At 44.0% G+C, this 8472-nt stretch overlaps 1 long non-coding RNA gene across 1 annotated transcript; it reads right to left on the bottom strand.

Moving 5' to 3' along the window:
* Positions 1-532: 532 nt before the first annotated feature.
* Positions 533-2942, bottom strand: LOC131568306 (uncharacterized). Its single transcript, XR_009275718.1, has 3 exons — positions 2878-2942; positions 2190-2253; positions 533-1492 (listed from the first exon to the last, which is right to left on the bottom strand). It is a non-coding gene; the product is annotated as an uncharacterized LOC131568306 (long non-coding RNA).
* Positions 2943-8472: the final 5530 nt, after the last annotated feature.

Below are 8472 nucleotides of genomic sequence, written 5' to 3'. Positions count from 1 at the left end.
AAAGACAAAAGCCTAGGACCCTTCTGAAATCTATTTTTAATGCGAAGCACACGGATTGTCACTATGCTGTGCCTTCCAGCTTTTCAAAGCAGCTTACCTCTGAAGACCAGAAAACATTTATTTCTACAGAAACAATGGGCAACCCCCAGGCTAATCTCAGCGCTACTGTTTAATAGGGGATCTGCCAGCGTGCCAGTCCAGCTTCAAGTGTGCTTTATTTCAGTCTAACATCCCCTCAAAATTCTTCTCACATCTCCCAACCCTGACATCTTATTTTTCCCTAAAGCTTCTCATCATTAGCAATTTCCAAGTAACATGGTATTTTTACAACATTCAAAAATGTCATGCTGGACTGTGCTAGAGAGTAATTTGCAAATATAAGCTTAGCAAAGTTTGAATTGCCTTGTCCAGAGAAAAAACCTACAAGTGAACACCTACACCTGCCTACAAAGAGCTAACAAGCCCCTGGCAGCTGCCAGCATCAAAGCACAGCGGATGTTTCTAATACAGGGTAAGGATAACAATATCACCTTTTGTTCTCTCCAGCTTGTTTTCCCTGCAGTCATATTTTGCTTCTTATGATTTTTTTAGTCTCTGCATCTTCTTGGACAGCACCGAGCCCGACGACAAGGATACGAGAGTCTTTCCCTGCCGTAGGGAGAGAACCAGGAAAACAGTTAAAATAAGAACAGGGTAGTTTGAAATTCATACTTCCAATGAGAAGCAGCGCCTAACAAACAGAACAAAAGTAAACAAAGCATGGTACCTCCCTGGGGACAGAAGACTTACAAACTCTCCAGGATTTACAATTCTAGCGACCAACCCCTTCAGGACGGCAGCCAAGTGTCCCATGAGGTGGTGCTGCACCAAAGAACCATCTGAGAGGTTCCAAAGAGTGAAACGCACAATATTTTGCAAAGCCGTAAAATCTTGCAAAATAACAAAAATACAATAGATGTAAACTACAGGGTAAGAGTACAAGTGTTCACTTTAAGAGCTGGAACCATCCAGGTGAGCACCTGATAACTGGATCCTCACCAGAGTTTGAACCCTTCAGGACACAGAAGGGTTTTCCCCAGAAATTTCACAGACTGAGTTTTGATACAAGTATACTTGCCAGACCCTCAGAAACATCACCCATTCTCCAGGTGTCTGGAGAGAACTGCAAATGGCTCTCACGTAGTTTGAGCTAGCTCTGTAAGGTCTCAGGGTGAATTTCACCAGATGCAACCAAACTGGGCAACTCCCAGTGGGACAGAAGGAACCCAAAGCTTGGGTTCGCAGAGCTGCAGCAAATACTGAGGAAACAAACATAACAGCGTAAAAAATAATAAACCATCCTTTTTTTTTCTCTTGCTTTTGTTTTTTTTCTTATTCAGATCAGCATAGCAATTAAAGAGAAGGTGAAAAACTCACCATTACTGAACATTTCATCATCTGTAGGCTGAGCATCCTTAGCACAGAGGACTCCAAAGTTAAAATTCACCGATCCCTGGGAAATAAAACCAAATATTGTATGATAAACAATCAAACAGCAGACGTAAAAATTTGTTTCCTCTAAGGACTTTCGGGTACGTATGTACCTTTGCATACATCCAACACATTGGAACATACACTTTATACCATCTCCTAATAAGTAAAAATTTACCTTTAAACTTTGATAGTACAGCATAAAATTATGAACTTAAATTGGTGATCTGTTATTATTAAGTTGGTGCCTAAAGTTATTTCTGCTGTCAGGTTCAAAAAAACATTAATTTTTTTTACTGGAATGAGCAATTGATTTCAAAGTCATCACAAGCCCACCAAAACACAAAGCAGTATTCACTGGATGGGTCTGTGAGCTAGAAGTAGTTAGGCTTGTACTTCCCTCTTGCTATTCCAGAACCAATAAATCCTGTCAACAAAACCAGGATCTATAGCCCACTGCTGTGAAAGATTCTACGAGGATGATGGTTTGATTTGTGTTTAGAAGTTTTGATTTGAAATGGCCAGTTCAATGGATAAAGACAGTTTAAGTAGTATTACATTGCTATTATTATTATTTCTATTATTATTTTTACTATTACTACTGCTATTGTTATCATCTGCTACTGGAAGAAACAAACCAGTAGTACCTATACTTAATTACTTTTATTTCCAGGAAATAATAAAGAAAAAGAACCAAACCAAAAAAAGTCACTTCCTACCTTTTATATCAAGGGATGAAAAATTTCTCTTGGGCTCTTCTCCAATTTATCAAGACTCATAGCACTGAAAGGCAAACAAAACAGTGCTTTATAGAAGGGCAAGTGCACATTTCAAGGCTGAACCACCAACTGATTGCAGTGACAGCAGTTACAACATGAATCGTTCCCAGAGCCTCTGTTAAATGGAATGTTCTGTGGAACTGCCGTTTCTTTCCCAAAACACTAACTTCCAACACTTCCTAATAATATTTTGTATTTTAAAACAAAAGAAGTTAGTGAGACTCTGTGCGGAGGTCAGGTTTAAATTTATTTCCTTCTAAAGCACAGAGCTCTGTTCCATCACCCTTCACTTCGGCTCTACACTGAATCGTGGTGAGCATTTGAGGAGTGCTCCATAATCAATTCTATTTCTCTCTTTTTCTAGCTCTCTCTATTCCTAAATCATTCCAGACAAGTCAAATGAAAAATGAAAAAAACAAGTTCAGCATCAAAGTCACACTTTTTCCCGTTGTCTGGTCAAGAACAGGCTCTAAATCCACTTACTGCTGCCTTCAACGATTCAGACTTGCAAAAGCATTCTTACATATTTTACAGGTTTATCATAAAACCCACAGAACGCAAGCTCTGAATTACAGGAAAAGGTACACAGGCAAATATCTAAAGGGATCACTTATTAGTAAATACATACCTTGGTAGAGATCGCACTGAGAACCTTTCTGAGGGACTCTAAGGGACGCATGTTTTCTGAGCACCCTATAAACAAGAAAAGCTAGGATATAGTACAGGACATCCCCACTTTTTCTACATATTCAAATAGTATTTTTAATAAAAACAATTCAGTTAAAAAAGAAGGAAGAAAACCAAGCTAATTTTACTCAGCTGTATTTACTGCCGATTTAGAGAACAATCCCGGGCAGCGTCGGCCGTTGCGGCACACGCCGCGCCGGCAGCAGGGCCTGCCGGGAGTTGTAGTCTCGGGCTGACAGCCACGGCTCCGTCCCCCGCCACCGGGAGCTGCAGTCCCTCCCGGGCATCAAACGGGTCCTTCGCCCCAGGGCGGGGAAGGACCTGAGGCAGGACCGCTCCTCCCGAATGCCCTCTCTTTTCCCCTCCAACTCTTTTTCTTTTTTTAACGCTGTTTTTCACCCCTTTCCCTTCCCTTCTGCTCTCCTGCTTTCTTTCCTTTCCTTTCCTTTTTTTCCCCTTCCCTTTCCCTTTCCCTTTCTTTTTCTTGTATTTGTAATCTTGGTTTTCCTTCCTAGCTTTAGAATCAAAAAGCAGCAGTAGTAACTTTCAGGCTACCTGGGAGTAAAAAAAACCCCAAAACTATAATGATTGAAAGAAAACTATTTATTCCCTGGGAGCCTGAAATTTTCTACTGCTGCACATGACACAGAGCTTTTTATTCCTTCTTATATACAGTTGATATTTTATACTCGCTTTATACACCGCCCCCTGCCGTCTGCACCGGCGCTCTGCAGGCAGAGTGCTGCGGCGTCGTTCGGTTCTGTTTAAATAAACTCGGCTAAATTAGGCTTGGTTCGGCTTAGGTCTAAAATCGTTTCGGTTCGGCTTTTCGTCTAAATTCGGCTTTTCCGGCTCTTCGGCTGAACTCGGCCCGGTTGGGCTAAAGTCGGTCATATTCGGCTCTTTGTCTAAATGCGGCCAATGTCGGCTACAGTCGGCTATCGGTTACACTCGGCTATCATCGGCTCTTCGTCTCAAGTCGGCTGTGTTCGGCTACACTCGGCTCTTCGGCTCAAGTCGGCTGTGTTCGGCCACACTCGGCTCTTCGTCTCAAGTCGGCTGTGTTCGGCTACACTCGGCTCTTCGGCTCAAGTCGGCTGTGTTCGGCCACACTCGGCTCTTCGTCTCAAGTCGGCTATTTTCGGCCACACTCGGCTCTTCGGTGAAACTCGGCTGTTTTCGGCTACACTCGGCTCTTCGGGGAAACTCGGCTGTTTTCGCCCACACTCGGCTCTTCGGCTCTTCGGAACTATTCGGCCCGGCTCGGCTCCCTCAGGGCGGGAAAGCGGCTGTCAGAGGACCCCGGCACAGCGAGGCGTTTCCCCACATGCCTGTCACAAACCCGCCGAAATACGCCCGCCCGCGGCGCCGCTGAGACCACAGCATGTGTCGGGTACACTTGAAACGTCACAGAAAATACCACCGGGGCCGCGCCGGGGTCGGTATTCCATGCAGGCAGTCCAGTGACACCCACCCCGGTCCTCCACTTCCCCGCCCTTTTCGCCGCCCTGTTGAGAAGGTCAACCAAAAGTCCGCGACATCCGCGACGCGCCACTCCCAAGGTGGCGGCCTCTCGGCGCAGGGCTGCAGTACCGCGCTCTGTCCACAAGGCGGCAGCACTGCCGCCCGCCCCAGCCGGGGGCGCAGCGCGCCTCGGGGCTGCGGGCAGGCAAGGTGGCAAAAAAGAACAGGGGCGACCCCCGCCGAAAACTGCTCTGAAATAAATGCCAAAAACCTGCCTCTTACCCCACCAGAATCAAACAAGGCCCCTTGCTTTAAAGCCATGTTTAAATAATTTTTTTATTTCCATTTTTCGTATTTATATTCACATGCATAGCTATAGTGGACATTGATGTAGCATGTAATTTATATAACATTATTCTATTTCTATTATTTATATTTACTTATATTTTGTGCTTTTATAAATATCTTTCCACATTGATTGCATATTTCTATGTCTAAAATTACATTTCTATCATGCTTTCACTATTTAAAATACAAATCCCATCCTAACTAAATAAATACAAAAAAGCTCTATTCTTTTAAACTACATTGAAATATTTTTATATTTATAGCGCTCATGACTATATTCACATTTATATTTGCAGTTTATACTTAAGTATTATATTAATCATTATGTATAACATGTATCCTATTCAAATAAGAGATAAATTATTTTCCTAATTATGTACCATATCTACTGCTACAACTTATTTTTTCTTACATTTTTAATTTTTATATTAACCTTCAGCTATTTATGATCTATTTCTATTCTTAGATTTCTACCTTTATATTATTTGTATTTATAATGTTTATACTAAAACACCTGCTTTTGCCAAATAAAAAAAAAAATCCCCTTTATTTTAAACTACTTAAAAAAACCTAGAGTATATCAATCTGGTATAACATATAACAAATGATAGATATGATAGATGTAAAATTGATATAAATATTGTAGTGTATTATAGGAAATAAATAAAAATCAATATGATCCATAACACAAGTAATACTGTATAAATGTTATATTTATGTTATTTTATATTTCAAATAATTTAACATTTCTTTATATATTTGCATATACTTGACAAACATTTCTATATTTATACTTGGGTTGCGATTTTTTTCTGGGGGTTTTCTGGGTCTTTTCTTGCCCTTCTTCGAATTTTTTTCTGGGTTATTTCTTGTCCATCTTGGGGGTTTTTTCTGGGTTTTTTCTTGCCCATCTTCAGACTTTTTTCTGGTTTTTTTCTTGCCCATCTCAGAGTTTTTTTTTGGGGGTTTTTTTCTGGGTTTTTTTCTTGCCCATCTTGGGTGATTTTCTGGGGTTTTTCTACGTTTTTTTCTTGCCCATCTGGGATTATTTTCTGGGGTTTTTTTCTCGTTGCTTTCTTGCCCATCCTGGGCTTTTTCTGGGTTTTTTTCTTGTCCATCATGTGGTTTTTTTCTGGTTTTTTCCTGCTCATCTTCGTCTGGTTTTCTGGGTTTTAAGCCAAAATCGGTACATATCATGTCAGTTCATGCAATACAACCCGGCTGGGGATTTTTTATTCTAAATTTAACAAGGAGTCGCAAAACCTGGAAAGCAAAAGTCACACACACAAGGTTAAATCCAGTCAGCATGCACTCACACACGCAGAGACGAGCAGACACAGACACAGCCACGTGCTCTCACACACGCTCACACAATCTTTCCACTTAAATGCTCACTGCGGCCCTTACTCGAGATGCTGAAGAACGTGCTGTGACACATCTTCTGGCTGCCGCTCCTTGAGGTAAAATGGCAGATCCTGGGGAAATCAGCAGCCTCGGGGACCTGTGAGACGACAGGAAGGGTCAACGAGTGGCTATCTGACAGCTAGGACTTGTCTCCTCTCTGGACTGATAAATTTTCTACCCAAAATCCAATAGAAGACAGATGTATAGGTACATAGAACATAAGCCACCATAGGCAGATACAATACAAGCCAGGACTTGCAAAAATTCTCTGGAAGATGAATTCTTGCGCCCTATTCCCTTTCAGAAGAAGGAACCTACACAACTACTGCAGTCATCTGAGGAGGTGCATCTGAAAAAAAAGTTAGGACAACAGTCAGACGGTTCAATGAGAACTGAAGAGCTCCAGATATCCTGTGTCCATCTACAAAACCCATCTAGAGTCCAACTACACCCCACACTGCACATTACAAATCCCCGGGCCCTCTCCTATTGCACCAGGCTATGCGGCAGGGCAGAGCAGCTCGGGCACAAATGTGTGCTGACAGCCGTGACACAGGATGGACAGGACAGGACAGACAATGGGGACACAACACAGACAGAAAATTCTAGGCAAGGAAAATGGCTGCAAGGACTGAGAGAATGCAAAAGGAGATGACCGAGTTCAAACTGATGGTGAGCTGATGAGGCTCAGAGAACCCCGAAGGAAGAAGATGATAACTGAATGATTTCTTCTAAGAACTGCAAAGATGGATGCCTAGGAATCCTACGGTCAGAATCCTCTACCTAACCTCATATTACGCCAAGTCCTAATCCACCAAAATGGATCCAGGTGGGGGCATAGCTGTCCCTACAGCTCAGAACAAGACCTGACAAGGCACCTGACTGGATGCTTCCAAAGAGGTAACTTTTGACTGGGGAGCTCAGACAGGTATCAGAAACTCATATATGGCCTGGGTGCCAGGCCAGGGAATGCAGAGATCAGAGATGCTAACAATGATGCCAGGGGTACTGACAGGGCCCTCCAAAGGTAAAAGACATGGGATACACAAACAACACATAATGCACAACAGACAAGTGACACGAGACACACCGGGACTGCTCTGCCCTGCACACCTCAACACTGTGATCAAAAGTGAGACTTTGCTTTTATGAGGCCTAAGGGGCCACCTCATGAACATCCCCCACCTCCAAAGCTGAATCAAAAACTCCACCCAGTATTTCCCGAAACAGCACCATGACTTCATCCCCACTGTGGGTCGTAGCCCTCTACTTATCTCTCATACAGCTGGGGATGCGGGTCTCGGGTGCAAAGAAAGCTCACCTTGTCAAACGGGAAGGTCCTGCTGGCACCGGGCTGGTGTCTCTGAGACAGCTAGAGTAAAGAGAACCAAACATCAGTGCCTGATCTTGGCACCGCATTGGCCAAAACCCCACCACTCTGCTACTCACCGCGCTCCTAAGAAGGCCCGGCACCTCCTAACCCTGACCCTCTGCCACACGTGGAATGCATCTGCACCTGAAAGAAAGTTAGAACACATGTCAAACATCACCAGGATAACTCACAAGCTGCAAACACCATATGTCAATCTAGGAACAACATCTAGAGCCCAAGTACAGCCCACATTACAAATTTCAACTCCCCAAGGCTCGTCCTATTGCAGCAGGCCATGCGGCAGGGCAGAACAGCTCCGGCAAAAAATGTGTGCACACACCCGTGACACAGAAAGTGACAAACAGGGGGGACATGAAACACGACACATCATGCTTGTGGTGAGGGCCTCGAGGGGAAAAGGCAAAAGGGACCCCAAAGACACACCAGGGAGCACGGCACACCGGACAACAGGACACAGATCGGAGCTGTTCTGCACTGCCCGCCTGAAAGCTGCCATCAAAAGTAGAGCCTCTCCCTTTAGCTGTCCTAAGAGGCCCTTGGAGAAGATTGCTTTCCCCTCTGCTCATTTTTGAATCTGTCCCAAGAACTCCCAATCTGCTACTCCGCCATCTCCAGACCGTGGCCCCCGACTTATCTTTTGGATGATCGGTGAGGGGAATCCACGCTGCACCTGAAATGAGTCTGCCTTGGAGGGCTCTGTGACGGCCTGTGAGCCTCTCGGTCAGCTGCAATAAAGAAAACCAAAACCAAAGTATGAGTCCAGAGTTATGTGGGCCAAATCCCTGCAAGTCAGCTACTTGCCCTCTCCTGAGTGTGCCTGGCTCCTTCAGGCTCCAGCTTCATCCTGATTCCAAGGCTGTGGCCTTCATTAGCAGTGGCACCTGGGTTACAGAAAGACAAAGTTAAATGGCATTCCTCTGAGTGCAG

Source organism: Ammospiza caudacuta, chromosome 26 (assembly GCF_027887145.1).
Source record: "Ammospiza caudacuta isolate bAmmCau1 chromosome 26, bAmmCau1.pri, whole genome shotgun sequence".
Classification (NCBI taxonomy): domain Eukaryota; kingdom Metazoa; phylum Chordata; class Aves; order Passeriformes; family Passerellidae; genus Ammospiza; species Ammospiza caudacuta.
This window is presented reverse-complemented; position numbering and strand designations above follow the sequence as displayed.